At 54.4% G+C, this 17,048-nt stretch overlaps 6 non-coding genes across 6 annotated transcripts; all 6 read right to left on the bottom strand.

Annotated features, from left to right (window-relative positions):
• Positions 1-1,712: 1,712 nt before the first annotated feature.
• LOC137751475 (small nucleolar RNA SNORD116) lies at positions 1,713-1,805 on the bottom strand. Its single transcript, XR_011070812.1, has one exon. It is a non-coding gene; the product is annotated as a small nucleolar RNA SNORD116 (small nucleolar RNA).
• A 2,688-nt stretch (positions 1,806-4,493) lies between these two features.
• LOC137753597 (small nucleolar RNA SNORD116) lies at positions 4,494-4,586 on the bottom strand. The gene has a single exon (XR_011071518.1). It is a non-coding gene; the product is annotated as a small nucleolar RNA SNORD116 (small nucleolar RNA).
• A 2,661-nt stretch (positions 4,587-7,247) lies between these two features.
• Positions 7,248-7,340, bottom strand: LOC137749640 (small nucleolar RNA SNORD116). Its single transcript, XR_011070240.1, has one exon. It is a non-coding gene; the product is annotated as a small nucleolar RNA SNORD116 (small nucleolar RNA).
• Positions 7,341-10,028: 2,688 nt separating this feature from the next.
• Positions 10,029-10,121, bottom strand: LOC137754032 (small nucleolar RNA SNORD116). The gene has a single exon (XR_011071714.1). It is a non-coding gene; the product is annotated as a small nucleolar RNA SNORD116 (small nucleolar RNA).
• A 2,665-nt stretch (positions 10,122-12,786) lies between these two features.
• On the bottom strand, positions 12,787-12,879 carry LOC137751496 (small nucleolar RNA SNORD116). Its single transcript, XR_011070822.1, has one exon. It is a non-coding gene; the product is annotated as a small nucleolar RNA SNORD116 (small nucleolar RNA).
• A 2,688-nt stretch (positions 12,880-15,567) lies between these two features.
• On the bottom strand, positions 15,568-15,660 carry LOC137753594 (small nucleolar RNA SNORD116). Its single transcript, XR_011071517.1, has one exon. It is a non-coding gene; the product is annotated as a small nucleolar RNA SNORD116 (small nucleolar RNA).
• Positions 15,661-17,048: the final 1,388 nt, after the last annotated feature.

Genomic DNA, 17,048 nt, shown 5'->3' with positions numbered 1-17,048 from the left:
CCCAGTGCTCCCGGAAGCAAGGTAAACTCCCATGGGCGGGCTGACACCGACCTGCAGTTGCCGACAGGCACGATGCAGCCTGGCACTTCTCAAGGGGTTAATGGACTTCGGCCCAAATGCCTCATCTCGACAACTAGACCAAATCACTTTCCATGACCCCTTGGGAAGCCCTCAATGGGAAGTGTTGGGCTTTAGAAACCATGATACAGGTTGGAACCCCACAGCGGAAATTAGGCCACCTTCCCGGCCACGTAGAGGCAAGCTTCCAACTGGTAGGGTTTGCGGCCCTGAGCACTGAGGAAACGCTCAAACGCTACACAGCCTCGTCCTAAGTGCCCTCCTCCTGCCTGCAGGGCGACTCGACTCTACTTGAAGCCACAGACATCATGGGAACACGGAGACACTGAAAAGCAGGGAAGACACACCGCAAGCCTGTCTGCTTTGATGATGCCCACCCCACGCCATACATCCTGGCAATTCTCCACTGCCACAGCGACACTACCGAGGAACTCACAGTGATCAAAGGCACTTTCCCCGAGGACCACAGACAGACTTTCAACGGAAAACCTTTGCCACACGAGGGGACCTGGAACCTTGAAAGGGCACAGTGGCTGTCCACGACAGTGCGCCTGGTGTCGCAACAGTGCCCCCACCTCTGTCTCTCCAACGGACTGCTCCAGATCAACCTCTGGCTGTTCGCAAACCGAGTCATGCCGCCCCCCGGGAGAAGCACTTTTGCTTTGCACATTCCCAAACAAGGGAACAAAGCGGCCAAAGGGGATGTTCGCATAACTAAGCATCCTCCAAGGAGGACAGCACAGACGCGTCACCATGTCAATCTTCTTTACTTCTCGCAAGACACCCTTTGGGTGTCTTTCCTCTGGCAATGGCATTCCAACTCTACACAGTTACCTACCTCACCTCATCCACTTGAACTGTCGAAGCCATCCCCTCCATAGGCAGCTGATGCCAGCCAATCACGAACATGACACATCCTTGGGAAGCCGAGGCCAGCACCTGCAACCCAATTATGATAGCCTAATCCACGACATCACAAAGGACATGTCCACATCTTCCCTTATCTTCCTGTGCGGGCCATCAGTGATCCACGCAGGTTTAAATTCAGCACTTGTTCCTGTCCCCACTCCACGATGACCCACTTGGCATCAACACTGTGCCGGGAGTTAAAGTAGAGAAGCAAACAAGGGCAGCAGCGAGGCCTAATCCTTCAGCCGCTTTCCTCCGATGCCCAACCGAGCTGACCCCTGCCCATTGCTCCAGCCTCACTAGGTACTCGAGAACCTCACCGTGAAAAACGCAAGAACAGGGAGGTCCACAGACCTGTCCTGAGATTCAAGGCACCAACCAGGGACGCTTGCTCATTTTGGCTTCCAGAATCAACCCCCAAAATGGCATGCACGAAGCGTGACCTTGGCCAAAACTCACCTCCCAACTGCAATCTAACTGGGCCTAAAACAGCACACACTCCGACTCTTAAGACCAGCAGGAGAGCCTGGCCCCTCGCATTCCCTCAACAGCCATTCAGCAGGGACCCGGGATTCACAGATAACACAGCTTATGTTCAGACACGGTGAAACCTCAGACAGGAACCCCTCCAATACTGGAGTCCTTGGTGGTGTTTGCATGCATGTCGGCGGGAGAGGCTGGCCCTCATTCCGAACTGTCCTCTCCCCCGAGAGAGGAAACGTGATGAACCTCAATTTCGATGAGGAGACGGTAGAGTGTTCTCACTCATTTGGTTCAGATTTTCCAAGAAATGCATGCAAGGGTGTCATCATCTATCCAAGCACATGCTGGGACGCTGCAGAACATAACCGGGGTTTGCGCAGGACTCTGTACAGGAGCCATGAGCCTGGGCTACCTCAAAAGCCTGGAGAATCCACAGCCCTCAGGTCACTCAGCAAGAGGAACAATCAATCCACTCTTGCAGCCATTGGGCCCGTCTGAGGAAAACCTAATACCTAATGGCACATTTGGGGTGCTTGAATACCTACCATCCTGAGTTATCCACAACCATGCTCGGGGACATGGGCCCGCCTCACTTTTTCCAGTTCTTCTTAGCACGTCCAGTCATCAGAGCACAAGAAAGTCTTCTTGTTTGTGCCGACGGCCAGCCTTTCCCAGCAACTGCACCTGAGAAGTGGACAGGAATCACCGAGGCTTCATAAGTGGACCGGTGTCCTCAGAGGACATGATCCATACGAACATTTACCTGGCCTTGAGCTCTGAAACTGCTTCCCAAGGACCTCTATCCCTTACCGAGAATTGACTGCCTGTCTGATAGTACGACTGCAGGAAGTTAGGCACATATGATGGCCGGTGTGTGAGAGGCTGTATATGTGTCCTCACGCGTGTGGGCATGTGTGACTGTGACTGCTCATGCGGACGTGCTTGTGGGTTTCTCTGTGTGCCACTGAATACGCGTCTTGGTCTCTGTGTGTCCCTATGGCCCTGTGAAGAGGAGTCCAACAATAAAAGAAATAGTTTATACACAGCACCCTGGTTAGACGCCCAACTGAAAGGAGAAAGACCCCTGTCAGCTTCAAGAGGCCGCAGGCACACTTTGACCCCCAGGGGCTGTTGAAATAGTCCATGGACTCCCGCTCTCCCACAGCCACGCCTTCTGACAAAAACACACAGCCTGGACGAGACCTGCCTCCGGGCCTTGGCTGTGACATCTACGTGCACCTCGAGACTCTGTCAGCTACCAGTATATCTGATGGGCATTTGGGGTCACTCGCAGCACTTCCAGAAGCAAGGGAACTCCCATGGTCAGGCCGACTCCGACCGGCAGGTGTCTAATGCCAAGATGCAGCCTGAAACCACTCAAGGGGCTAACGAACGTGGGCCCACGTGCCACTTCTCGCCAACTAGGCCTAATCACTTTCCATTGACCCGTGGGAATGCCCACCACAGGAAGTGGTGGGCCTCAGCCACCATGACCCATGTCGGATCCCCTTGCGGAGACTACTCCACATGCCCAGCCACGTCTCAGGCAGCTCCCATCTTGAATGTTCACGGCCCTGACCCCTAAGGAAACTCTCAAACCCTTGAAAGCCTCGTCCTACGTGCCCTCCTCCAGCCCACAGGGCGACACGACCCTACTGGAAACCACAAACGTCTTCAGAATACGGGAACACTGAACACCAGGGAAGACAGACCACAAGCCTGTCTCCTTCGCTGATGCTGATCCCACCCCATGCATCCTGGAAATTCTCCACTGCCACAGTGACACTACCGAGTAACTCACAGTGATCAAAGGCATGGTCCCCGAGGACCACAGACAGACTTTCAACGGAAGACCTCTGCCATGCGAGGGGACTTGGAAACCTGAAAGGGAACAGTGTCTGGCCACGGCAGCACAGCAGGCATGGCAATGGGGCCCCCATCTCTGCCCCACCAATGGACTGCTCCAGATAAACCTCTGGCTGTTCGAAAGGCCTGCGTGCTACACTGGCCGGTCGCGTCATTCTCCCACGGGAGAAACACTTTCGCTTTACACATTGCCAAACAAGGGAACAAAGCGGCCAAAGGGGATGTTCGCATAACTCAACTACCTGCAAGGAGGCCGGCACAGACGCCTCACCATGTCGATCTTCCCTACTTCCCGCAAGACACCCTTTGGGTGTCATTCCTCGGGCAACGGGATTGCAACTCTACACAAGTTACCTACCTCAACTCACCCACTTGAACTGCCAAAGCCATCCGCTCCATAGGCAGCTTATGCCAGCCCATCACGAACAAGACACATTCTTGGGAAGCCGAGGCCAGCGCCTGCAACCCAATGATGACAGCCCATCCTACAACATCACACAGGACCTTTCCTCATGATACCTTACCTTTCTCTCCAGGCCAGCAGCCACCACCCAGACTGAAATGCTTCACTCGACCCACACCCCACTCCACGAACATCCACTTAGCGCCAACAGTGTGCCGGCAACTTCAGCAGAGGAGCTGACAGGGGCAGCACTGAGGCCTAAACCTTCAGCCCCCTTCCGCCATCGCCCAACTCCCGCCCACGCCCGCCCACTGCTCCAGCCACACCGGGCAGTCAAGAACCTCACTGCGTGAAACACAACAACAGAGAGGGCCACAGTCCTGGCCTGAGGCTCCAGGCTCCAACCACGGAAGCTTGCTCATTTTGGCTTCCATAATCAACCTCGGAAGCGGCATGCACAAAGCGTGATCCTGTCCAAAAATCACCTCTCCAAGCTGCAATCTTACTGGGTCTATACCAGAACACACTCCGACCCTGAAGACTAGCAGGAAAGCCTGCCCTCTTGCATTCCCTCAACGGCCTTTTAGCAGGGACCGGGGATTCATAGATGACCCAGCTTATGGGCAGACATGGTCGACCCTCAGACAGGAGCCCCTCCAATGCTGGAGCCCTTAGTGGTGTTTGCATGCCTGTCAGCAGGGGACGTTGGCCCTCACTCCTAACTGTCCCGTACTCCCGAGAGAGGAAACGTGCTGGACCTCAGTTTCGATGAGGAGACGGTAGAGCGTTCTCACTCATTTTGTTCAGATTTTCCAAGGAATGCATATAAGGGTGTCATCATCGATCCAAACACATGCTGGGACGCTGCAGAACACAAAAGGGAAGGCCGTGGGTCTCTGCAGAGGAGCCATGACCTGGAAATACTCCAACTGCCTGGGGAATCCACAGTCCTCAGGCCACTCAGCAGGACCAACAATCAATCCACTCTTGCAACCATTGGGTCCATCTGTGGAAATCCTAATATCCAATGGCACATCTTAGTATGGGTGAATGCCTACCGTCCTTAGATATCCACAGCCATGCTCGGCAACATGCACCAGCCCCTCTTTTTCCAGTTCTCCTTAGCACATCCAGACATCAGACAACGCGAAGGTCTTCTCTGCCAACAGCCAGCCTTACGCTGCAACTGCACCTGAGAAGTGGACAGAAATCACGCAGGTTTCTAAATTGCACCAGGGTCCTCAGAGAACATGATTTTTGTGAACACATAATCTGGGCGTGAGCCTGGAACCTCCTTCCCAAGTACCACTATCCCTTACCGAAAACTGATTGTGTGTCTCACAGCACGACTGAAGGAAGTTACGCACGTACGTTGCTCGGTGTGTGAGACGCTGTATTTGTGTATTCACACGTGTGGGCGTGTGTGACTGTGACTCTGCACGAGGATGCGTTTGTGGATTCCTGTGTGTGCCGCTAAATACGCGTCTTGGTCTCTGGGTGTGCCTGTGGCCCTCTGCAGACGCCTCTAACAGTAAACGTCATAGTTTATACACAGCACCCTGGTTGGACCCCCAACTGAAAGGAGAAAGACCCCTGTCAGCTTCATGAGGCCGCATGCGAACTTTGACCCGAAGGCTGTCGAAATAGGCCACAGACTCCCGCTCTCCCACAGCCACGCCTTCTGACCAAAGCACAAAGACTGGACGAGACCTCCCTCCCGGCCGTGGGTGTCACACCTATGTGGACCTGGAGATCCTGCCACCTACCAGCACATCTGATGTGCCCTTCGGGTCACTCCCAGTGCTCCCGGAAGCAAGGTAACCTCCCATGGGCGGGCTGACACTGACCTGCAGTTGCCAAAAAGCACGATGCAGCCTGGCACTTCTCAAGGCGTTAATGGACTTCGGCCCAAGTGCCTCGTCTCACCAACTAGACCAAATCACTTTCCATGACCCCGTGGGAATGCCCTCAATGGGAAGTGTTGGGCTTCAGCAACCATGACACAGGTTGGAACCCCACAGCGGAAATTAGGCCACCTTCCCGGCCACATATAGGCAAGCTTCCAACTGTTAGGGTTTGCGGCCCTGACCACTGAGGTAACGCTCAAACGCTACACAGCCTCGTCCTAAGTGCCCTCCTCCTGCCTGCAGGGCGGCTCGACTCTACTTGAAGCCACAGACATCATGCGAACACGGAGACACTGAACAGCAGGGAAGACACACCGCAAGCCTGTCTGCTTTGATGATGCCCACCCCACCCCATGCATCCTGGCAATTCTCCACTGCCACAGCGACACAACCGAGGAACTCACAGTGATCAAAGGCACTGTCCCCGAGGACCACAGACAGACTTTCAACGGACAACCTTTGCCACACGAGGGGACCTGGAACCTTGAAAGGGCACAGTGGCTGTCCACGACAGTGCGCCTGGTGTCGCAACAGTGCCCCCACCTCTGTCCCCCCAACGGACTGCTCCAGATAAAACTCTGGCTGTTCGCAAGCCGAGTCATGCCCCCCCGGGAGAAGCAGTTTCGCTCTGCACATTCCCAAACAAGGGAACAAGGCGGCCAAAGGGGATGTTCGCATAACTAAACATCCTCCAAGTTGGCCAGCACAGACGCGTCACCATGTCAGTCTTCTTTACGTCTCGCAAGACACATTTTGAGTGTCTTTCCTCTGGCAATGGGATTCCAAATCTACACAGTTACCTACCTCACCTCATCCACCTGAAATGCCAAAGCCATCCCCTCTATAGGCAGCTGATGCCAGCCAATCACGAACATGACACATCCTTGGGAAGCCGAGGCCATCACCTGCAACCCAATTATGATAGCCTAATCCACGACATCACAAAGGACATGTCCACATCTTCCCTTACCTTCCTGTGCGGGCCATCAGTGATCCACACAGGTTTAAATTCAGCACTTATTCCTGTCCCCACTCCACGATGACCCACTTGGCATCAACACTCTGCCGGGAGTTAAAGTAGAGAAGCAAACAAGGGCAGCAGCGAGGCCTAATCCTTCAGCCGCTTTCCTCCGATGCCCAACCGAGCTCACCCCTGCCCATTGCTCCAGCCTCACTAGGCACTCGAGAACCTCACCGTGAAAAACGCAAGAACAGGGAGGTCCACAGACCTGTCCTGAGATTCAAGGCACCAACCAGGGAGGCTTGCTCATTTTGGCTTCCAGAATCAACCCCCAAAATGGCATGCCCGAAGCGTGATCCTGGCCAAAACTCACCTCCCAACTGCAAGCTAACTGGGCCTAAAACAGCACACACTCCGACTCTTAAGACCAGCAGGAGAGCCTGCCCCCTCGCATTCCCTCAACATCCATTCAGCAGGGACCCGGGATTCACAGATATCATAGCTTATGTGCAGACACGGTCAACCCTCAGACAGGAGCCCCTCCAATACTGGAGTCCTTGGTGGTGTTTGCATGCATGTCGGCGGGAGAGGCTGGGCCTCATTCCTAATTGCCCTCTCCCCCTGAGAGAGGAAACGTGCTGAACCTCAGTTTCGATGAGGAGACGGTAGAGTGTTCTCACTCATTTGGTTCAGATTTTCCAAGAAATGCATGCAAGGGTGTCATCATCGATCCAAGCACATGCTGGGACGCTGCAGAACACAACGGGGACTGCGCGGGGCTCTGTACAGGAGCCATGAGCCTGGCCTACCTCAAAAGCCTGTAGAATCCACCGCCATCAGGCCACTCAGCAAGAGGAACAATCAATCCACTCTTGCAGCCATTGGGCCCGTCTGAGGAAAACCTAATACCTAATGGCACATTTGGGGTGTTTCAATACCTACCATCCTGAGTTATCCACGACCATGCTCGGGGACATGGGCCCGCCTCACTTTTTTCAGTTCTTCTTAGCACGTCCAGTCATCAGAGCACACGAAGGTCTTCTTGTTTGTGCCGACGGCCAGCCTTTCCCAGCAACTGGCCCTGAGAAATTGACAGAAATCACCGAGGCTTCATAAGTGGACCGGTGTCCTCAGAGGACATGATCCATACAAACATTTACCTGGCCTTGAGCTCTGAAACTGCTTCCCAAGGACCTCTATCCCTTACCGAGAATTGACTGCCTGTCTGATAGTACGACTGCAAGAAGTTAGGCACATACGTTGCCCGGTGTGTGAGAGGCTGTATATGTGTGCTCATGCGTGTGGGCATGTGTGACTGTGACTGCGCATGCGGACGTGCTTGTGGGTTTCTCTGTGTGCCGCTGAATACGCGTCTTGGTCTCTGTGTGTCCCTATGGCCCTGTGAAGAGGAGTCCAACAATAAAAGAAATAGTTTATACAGAGCACCCTGGTTAGACCCCCAACAGAAAGGAGAAAGACCCCTGTCAGCTTCAAGAGGCCACAGGGAAACTTTGACCCCCAGGGTCTGTTGAAAGAGTCCATGGACTCCCGCTCTCCCACAGCCACGCCTTCTGACAAAAACACACAGCCTGGACGAGACCTGCCTCCGGGCCTTGGCTGTGACATCTACGTGCACCTCGAGACTCTGTCAGCTACCAGTATATCTGATGGGCATTTGGGGTCACTCACAGCACTTCCGGAAGCAAGGGAACTCCCATGGTCTGGCCGACACCGACCGGCAGCTGTCTACTGCCAAGATGCAGCCTGAAACCACTCAAGGGGCTAACGAACGTGGGCCCTCGTGCCACTTCTCGCCAACTAGGCCTAATCACTTTCCATTGACCCGTGGGAATGCCCACCACTGGAAGTGGCGGGACTCAGCTACCATGACCCATGTCGGATCCCCATGGCGGAGACTACTCCACATGCCCAGCCACGTCTCAGGCAGCTCCCATCTTGAATGTTCAAGGCCCTGACCCCTAAGGAAACTCTCAAACCCTTGAAAGCCTCGTCCTACGTGCCCTCCTCTAGCCCACAGGGCAACACGACCCTACTGGAAACCACAAATATCTTCAGAACACGGGAACACTGAACACCAGGGAAGACAGACCACAAGCCTGTCTCCTTCGTTGATGCTGATCCCACCCCATGCATCCTGGAAATTCTCCACTGCCACAGTGACACTACCGAGTAACTCACAGTGATCAAAGGCATGGTCCCCGAGGACCACAGACAGACATGCAACGGAAGACCTCTGCCATGCGAGGGGACTTGGAAGCCTGAAAGGGAAAAGTGGCTGGCCACGGCAGCACAGCAGGTATGGCAATGGGGCCCCCATCTCTGCCCCACCAATGGACTGCTCCAGATAAACCTCTGGCTGTTCGAAAGGCCTGCGTGCTACACTGGCCGGTCGCGTCATTCCCCCACGGGAGAAACACTTTCGCTTTACACATTGCCGAAAAAGGGAACAAAGCGGCCAAAGGGGATGTTCGCATAACTCAACTACCTGCAAGGAGGCCGGCACAGACGCCTCACCATGTCGATCTTCCCTACTTCCCGCAAGACACCCTTTGGGTGTCATTCCTCGGGCAACGGGATCGCAACTCTACACAAGTTACCTACCTCAACTCACCCACTTGAACTGGCAAAGCCATCTGCTCCATAGGCAGCTTATGCCAGCCCATCACGAACAAGACACATTCTTGGGAAGCCGAGACCAGCGACTGCAACCCAATGATGACAGCCCATCCCACGATATCACACAGGACCTTTCCGCATGATACCTTACCTTTCCCTCCAGGCCAGCAGCCAACACCCAGGCTGAAATGCTTCACTCATACCTCACCCCACTCCACGAACATCCACTTAGCGCCAACAGTGTGCCGGCAACTTCAGCAGAGGAGCTGACAGGGGCAGCCCTGAGTTCTAAACCATCAGCCCCCTTCCGCCATCGCCCAACTCCAGCCCACGCCAACCCACTGCTCCAGCCACACCAGGCAATCAAGAACCTCACTGCACGAAACACAACAACAGAGAGGGCCACAGGCCTGCCCTGAGGCTCCAGGCTCCCTCCAGGGAAGCTTGCTCATTTTGGCTTCCATAATCAACCTCGGAAGTGGCATGCACAAAGCGTGATCCTGTCCAAAAATCAACTCTCCAAGCTGCAAGCTTACTGGGTCTATACCAGAAAACACTCCGACCCTGAAGACTAGCAGGAAAGCCTGCCCTCTTGCATTCCCTCAACGGCCTTTTAACAGGGACCGGGGATTCATAGATGACCCAGCTTATGGGCAGACATGGTCGACCCTCAGACAGGAGCCCCTCCAATGCTGGAGCCCTTAGTGGTGTTTGCATGCCTGTCAGCAGGGGACGTTGGCCCTCACTCCTAACTGTCCCGTACTCCCGAGAAAGGAAACCTGCTGGACCTCAGTTTCGATGAGGAGACGGTAGAGCGTTCTCACTCATTTTGTTCAGATTTCCCAAGGAATGCATACAAGGGTGTCATCATCGATCCAAGCACATGCTGGGACGCTGCAGAACACAAAAGGGAAGGCCGTGGGTCACTGCAGAGGAGCCATGACCTGGAAGTACTCCAAGTGCCTTGGGAATCCACAGTCCTCAGGCCACTCAGCAGGACAAACAATCAATCCACTCTTGCAACCATTGGGCCCATCTGTGGAAATCCTAATATCCAATGGCACATCTTAGTATGGGTGAATGCCTACCGTCCTGAGATATCCACAGCCATGCTCGGCAACATGCACCCGCCCCAATTTTTCCAGTTCTCCTTAGCACATCCAGTCATCACACAATGCGAAGGTCTTCTTCTCTGCCAACAGCCAGCCTTACGCTGCAACTGCACCTGAGAAGTGGACAGAAATCACGCAGGATTCTAAATTGCACCAGGGTCCTCAGAGAACATGATTTTTGTGAACACTTACCCTGGACGTGAGCCTGGAACCTGCTTCCCAAGTACCACTATCCCTTACCGAAAACTGATTGTGTGTCTCACAGCACGACTGAAGGAAGTTACGCACTTACGTTGCTCGGTGTGTTAGACGCTTTATGTGTGTATTCACACGTGTGGGCGTGTGTGACTGTGACTGTGCACGAGGATGAGTTTGTGGATTCCTGTGTGTGCCGCTAAATACGCGTCTTGGTCTCTGGGTGTGCCTGTGGCCCTCTGCAGACGCCTCTAACAGTAAACGTCATAGTTTATACACAGCACCCTGGTTGGACCCCCAACTGAAAGGAGAAAGACCCCTGTCAGCTTCATGAGGCCGCATGCGAACTTTGACCCCAAGGCTGTCGAAATAGGCCACAGACTCCCGCTCTCCCACAGCCACGCCTTCTGACCAAAGCACAAAGACTAGACTAGACCTCCCTCAAGGCCGTGGTTGTCACACCTATGTGGACCTGGAGATCCTGCCACCTCCCACCACATCTGATATGCCCTTGGGGTCACTCCCAGTGCTCCCGGAAGCAAGGTAAACTCCCATGGGCGGGCTGACACCGACCTGCAGTTGCCGACAGGCACGATGCAGCCTGGCACTTCTCAAGGGGTTAATGGACTTCGGCCCAAATGCCTCATCTCGACAACTAGACCAAATCACTTTCCATGACCCCTTGGGAAGCCCTCAATGGGAAGTGTTGGGCTTTAGAAACCATGATACAGGTTGGAACCCCACAGCGGAAATTAGGCCACCTTCCCGGCCACGTAGAGGCAAGCTTCCAACTGGTAGGGTTTGCGGCCCTGAGCACTGAGGAAACGCTCAAACGCTACACAGCCTCGTCCTAAGTGCCCTCCTCCTGCCTGCAGGGCGACTCGACTCTACTTGAAGCCACAGACATCATGCGAACACGGAGACACTGAACAGCAGGGAAGACACACCGCAAGCCTGTCTGCTTTGATGATGCCCACCCCACCCCATACATCCTGGCAATTCTCCACTGCCTCAGCGACACTACCGAGGAACTCACGGTGATCAAAGGCACTTTCCCCGAGGACCACAGACAGACTTTCAACGGAAAACCTTTGCCACACGAGGGGACCTGGAACCTTGAAAGGGCACAGTGGCTGTCCACGACAGTGCGCCTGGTGTCGCAACAGTGCCCCCACCTCTGTCTCCCCAACGGACTGCTCCAGATCAACCTCTGGCTGTTCGCAAGCCGAGTCATGCCGCCCCCCGGGAGAAGCACTTTTGCTTTGCACATTCCCAAACAAGGGAACAAAGCGGCCAAAGGGGATGTTCGCATAACTAAGCATCCTCCAAGGAGGACAGCACAGACGCGTCACCATGTCAATCTTCTTTACTTCTCGCAAGACACCCTTTGGGTGTCTTTCCTCTGGCAATGGCATTCCAACTCTACACAGTTACCTACCTCACCTCATCCACTTGAACTGTCGAAGCCATCCCCTCCATAGGCAGCTGATGCCAGCCAATCACGAACATGACACATCCTTGGGAAGCCGAGGCCAGCACCTGCAACCCAATTATGATAGCCTAATCCACGACATCACAAAGGACATGTCCACATCTTCCCTTACCTTCCTGTGCGGGCCATCAGTGATCCACGCAGGTTTAAATTCAGCACTTGTTCCTGTCCCCACTCCACGATGACCCACTTGGCATCAACACTGTGCCGGGAGTTAAAGTAGAGAAGCAAACAAGGGCAGCAGCGAGGCCTAATCCTTCAGCCGCTTTCCTCCGATGCCCAAACGAGCTCACCCCTGCCCATTGCTCCAGCCTCACTAGGGACTCGAGAACCTCACCGTGAAAAACGCAAGAACAGGGAGGTCCACAGACCTGTCCTGAGATTCAAGGCACCAACCAGGGACGCTTGCTCATTTTGGCTTCCAGAATCAACCCCCAAAATGGCATGCACGAAGCGTGACCTTGGCCAAAACTCACCTCCCAACTGCAAGCTAACTGGGCCTAAAACAGCACACACTCCGACTCTTAAGACCAGCAGGAGAGCCTGCCCCCTCGCATTCCCTCAACAGCCATTCAGCAGGGACCCGGGATTCACAGATAACACAGCTTATGTTCAGATACGGTGAAACCTCAGACACGAACCCCTCCAATACTGGAGTCCTTGGTGGTGTTTGCATGCATGTCGGCGGGAGAGGCTGGCCCTCTTTCTGAACTGTCCTCTCCCCCTGAGAGAGGAAACGTGCTGAACCTCATTTTCGATGAGGAGACGGTAGAGTGTTCTCACTCATTTGGTTCAGATTTTCCAAGAAATGCATGCAAGGGTGTCATCATCTATCCAAGCACATGCTGGGACGCTGCAGAACATAACCGGGGTGTGCGCGGGGCTCTGTACAGGAGCCATGAGCCTGGGCTACCTCAAAAGCCTGGAGAATCCACAGCCCTCAGGTCACTCAGCAAGAGGAACAATCAATCCACTCTTGCAGCCATTGGGCCTGTCTGAGGAAAACCTAATACCTAATGGCACATTTGGGGTGCTTGAATACCTACCATCCTGAGTTATCCACGACCATGCTCGGGGACATGGGCCTGCCTCACTTTTTCCAGTTCTTCTTAGCACGTCCAGTCATCAGAGCACAAGAAAGTCTTCTTGTTTGTGCCGACGGCCAGCCTTTCCCAGCAACTGCACCTGAGAAGTGGACAGAAATCACCGAGGCTTCATAAGTGGACCGGTGTCCTCAGAGGACCTGATCCATACAAACATTTACCTGGCCTTGAGCTCTGAAACTGCTTCCCAAGGACCTCTATCCCTTACCGAGAATTGACTGCCTGTCTGATAGTACGACTGCAGGCAGTTAGGCACATATGTTGGCCGGTGTGTGAGAGGCTGTATATGTGTCCTCACGCGTGTGGGCATGTGTGACTGTGACTGCGCATGCGGACGTGCTTGTGGGTTTCTCTGTGTGCCACTGAATACGCGTCTTGGTCTCTGTGTGTCCCTATGGCCCTGTGAAGAGGAGTCCAACAATAAAAGAAATAGTTTATACACAGCACCCTGGTTAGACGCCCAACTGAAAGGAGAAAGACCCCTGTCAGCTTCAAGAGGCCGCAGGCACACTTTGACCCCCAGGGGCTGTTGAAATAGTCCATGGACTCCCGCTCTCCCACAGCCACGCCTTCTGACAAAAACACACAGCCTGGACGAGACCTGCCTCCGGGCCTTGGCTGTGACATCTACGTGCACCTCGAGACTCTGTCAGCTACCAGTATATCTGATGGGCATTTGGGGTCACTCGCAGAAATTCCAGAAGCAAGGGAACTCCCATGGTCAGGCAGACTCCGACCGGCAGCTGTCTAATGCCAAGATGCAGCCTGAAACCACTCAAGGGGCTAACGAACGTGGGCCCACGTGCCACTTCTCGCCAACTAGGCCTAATCACTTTCCATTGACCCGTGGGAATGCCCACCACAGGAAGTGGTGGGCCTCAGCCACCATGACCCATGTCGGATCCCCTTGCGGAGACTACTCCACATGCCCAGCCACGTCTCAGGCAGCTCCCATCTTGAATGTTCACGGCCCTGACCCCTAAGGAAACTCTCAAACCCTTGAAAGCCTCGTCCTACGTGCCCTCCTCCAGCCCACAGGGCGACACGACCCTACTGGAAACCACAAACGTCTTCAGAATACGGGAACACTGAACACCAGGGAAGACAGACCACAAGCCTGTCTCCTTCGCTGATGCTGATCCCACCCCATGCATCCTGGAAATTCTCCACTGCCACAGTGACACTACCGAGTAACTCACAGTGATCAAAGGCATGGTCCCCGAGGACCACAGACAGACTTTCAACGGAAGACCTCTGCCATGCGAGGGGACTTGGAAACCTGAAAGGGAACAGTGTCTGGCCACGGCAGCACAGCAGGCATGGCAATGGGGCCCCCATCTCTGCCCCACCAATGGACTGCTCCAGATAAACCTCTGGCTGTTCGAAAGGCCTGCGTGCTACACTGGCCGGTCGCGTCATTCTCCCACGGGAGAAACACTTTCGCTTTACACATTGCCAAACAAGGGAACAAAGCGGCCAAAGGGGATGTTCGCATAACTCAACTACCTGCAAGGAGGCCGGCACAGACGCCTCACCATGTCGATCTTCCCTACTTCCCGCAAGACACCCTTTGGGTGTCATTCCTCGGGCAACGGGATTGCAACTCTACACAAGTTACCTACCTCAACTCACCCACTTGAACTGCCAAAGCCATCCGCTCCATAGGCAGCTTATGCCAGCCCATCACGAACAAGACACATTCTTGGGAAGCCGAGGCCAGCGCCTGCAACCCAATGATGACAGCCCATCCTACAACATCACACAGGACCTTTCCTCATGATACCTTACCTTTCTCTCCAGGCCAGCAGCCACCACCCAGACTGAAATGCTTCACTCGACCCACACCCCACTCCACGAACATCCACTTAGCGCCAACAGTGTGCCGGCAACTTCAGCAGAGGAGCTGACAGGGGCAGCACTGAGGCCTAAACCTTCAGCCCCCTTCCGCCATCGCCCAACTCCCGCCCACGCCCGCCCACTGCTCCAGCCACACCGGGCAGTCAAGAACCTCACTGCGTGAAACACAACAACAGAGAGGGCCACAGTCCTGGCCTGAGGCTCCAGGCTCCAACCACGGAAGCTTGCTCATTTTGGCTTCCATAATCAACCTCGGAAGCGGCATGCACAAAGCGTGATCCTGTCCAAAAATCACCTCTCCAAGCTGCAATCTTACTGGGTCTATACCAGAACACACTCCGACCCTGAAGACTAGCAGGAAAGCCTGCCCTCTTGCATTCCCTCAACGGCCTTTTAGCAGGGACCGGGGATTCATAGATGACCCAGCTTATGGGCAGACATGGTCGACCCTCAGACAGGAGCCCCTCCAATGCTGGAGCCCTTAGTGGTGTTTGCATGCCTGTCAGCAGGGGACGTTGGCCCTCACTCCTAACTGTCCCGTACTCCCGAGAGAGGAAACGTGCTGGACCTCAGTTTCGATGAGGAGACGGTAGAGCGTTCTCACTCATTTTGTTCAGATTTTCCAAGGAATGCATATAAGGGTGTCATCATCGATCCAAACACATGCTGGGACGCTGCAGAACACAAAAGGGAAGGCCGTGGGTCTCTGCAGAGGAGCCATGACCTGGAAATACTCCAACTGCCTGGGGAATCCACAGTCCTCAGGCCACTCAGCAGGACCAACAATCAATCCACTCTTGCAACCATTGGGTCCATCTGTGGAAATCCTAATATCCAATGGCACATCTTAGTATGGGTGAATGCCTACCGTCCTTAGATATCCACAGCCATGCTCGGCAACATGCACCAGCCCCTCTTTTTCCAGTTCTCCTTAGCACATCCAGACATCAGACAACGCGAAGGTCTTCTCTGCCAACAGCCAGCCTTACGCTGCAACTGCACCTGAGAAGTGGACAGAAATCACGCAGGTTTCTAAATTGCACCAGGGTCCTCAGAGAACATGATTTTTGTGAACACATAATCTGGGCGTGAGCCTGGAACCTCCTTCCCAAGTACCACTATCCCTTACCGAAAACTGATTGTGTGTCTCACAGCACGACTGAAGGAAGTTACGCACGTACGTTGCTCGGTGTGTGAGACGCTGTATTTGTGTATTCACACGTGTGGGCGTGTGTGACTGTGACTCTGCACGAGGATGCGTTTGTGGATTCCTGTGTGTGCCGCTAAATACGCGTCTTGGTCTCTGGGTGTGCCTGTGGCCCTCTGCAGACGCCTCTAACAGTAAACGTCATAGTTTATACACAGCACCCTGGTTGGACCCCCAACTGAAAGGAGAAAGACCCCTGTCAGCTTCATGAGGCCGCATGCGAACTTTGACCCGAAGGCTGTCGAAATAGGCCACAGACTCCCGCTCTCCCACAGCCACGCCTTCTGACCAAAGCACAAAGACTGGACGAGACCTCCCTCCCGGCCGTGGGTGTCACACCTATGTGGACCTGGAGATCCTGCCACCTACCAGCACATCTGATGTGCCCTTCGGGTCACTCCCAGTGCTCCCGGAAGCAAGGTAACCTCCCATGGGCGGGCTGACACTGACCTGCAGTTGCCAAAAAGCACGATGCAGCCTGGCACTTCTCAAGGCGTTAATGGACTTCGGCCCAAGTGCCTCGTCTCACCAACTAGACCAAATCACTTTCCATGACCCCGTGGGAATGCCCTCAATGGGAAGTGTTGGGCTTCAGCAACCATGACACAGGTTGGAACCCCACAGCGGAAATTAGGCCACCTTCCCGGCCACATATAGGCAAGCTTCCAACTGTTAGGGTTTGCGGCCCTGACCACTGAGGTAACGCTCAAACGCTACACAGCCTCGTCCTAAGTGCCCTCCTCCTGCCTGCAGGGCGGCTCGACTCTACTTGAAGCCACAGACATCATGCGAACACGGAGACACTGAACAGCAGGGAAGACACACCGCAAGCCTGTCT

Source organism: Eschrichtius robustus, chromosome 1 (assembly GCF_028021215.1).
Source record: "Eschrichtius robustus isolate mEscRob2 chromosome 1, mEscRob2.pri, whole genome shotgun sequence".
NCBI classification, from domain to species: domain Eukaryota; kingdom Metazoa; phylum Chordata; class Mammalia; order Artiodactyla; family Eschrichtiidae; genus Eschrichtius; species Eschrichtius robustus.
The sequence above is the reverse complement of the archived record's forward strand: the minus strand, read 5'-3'. Positions and strand labels throughout refer to the sequence as shown.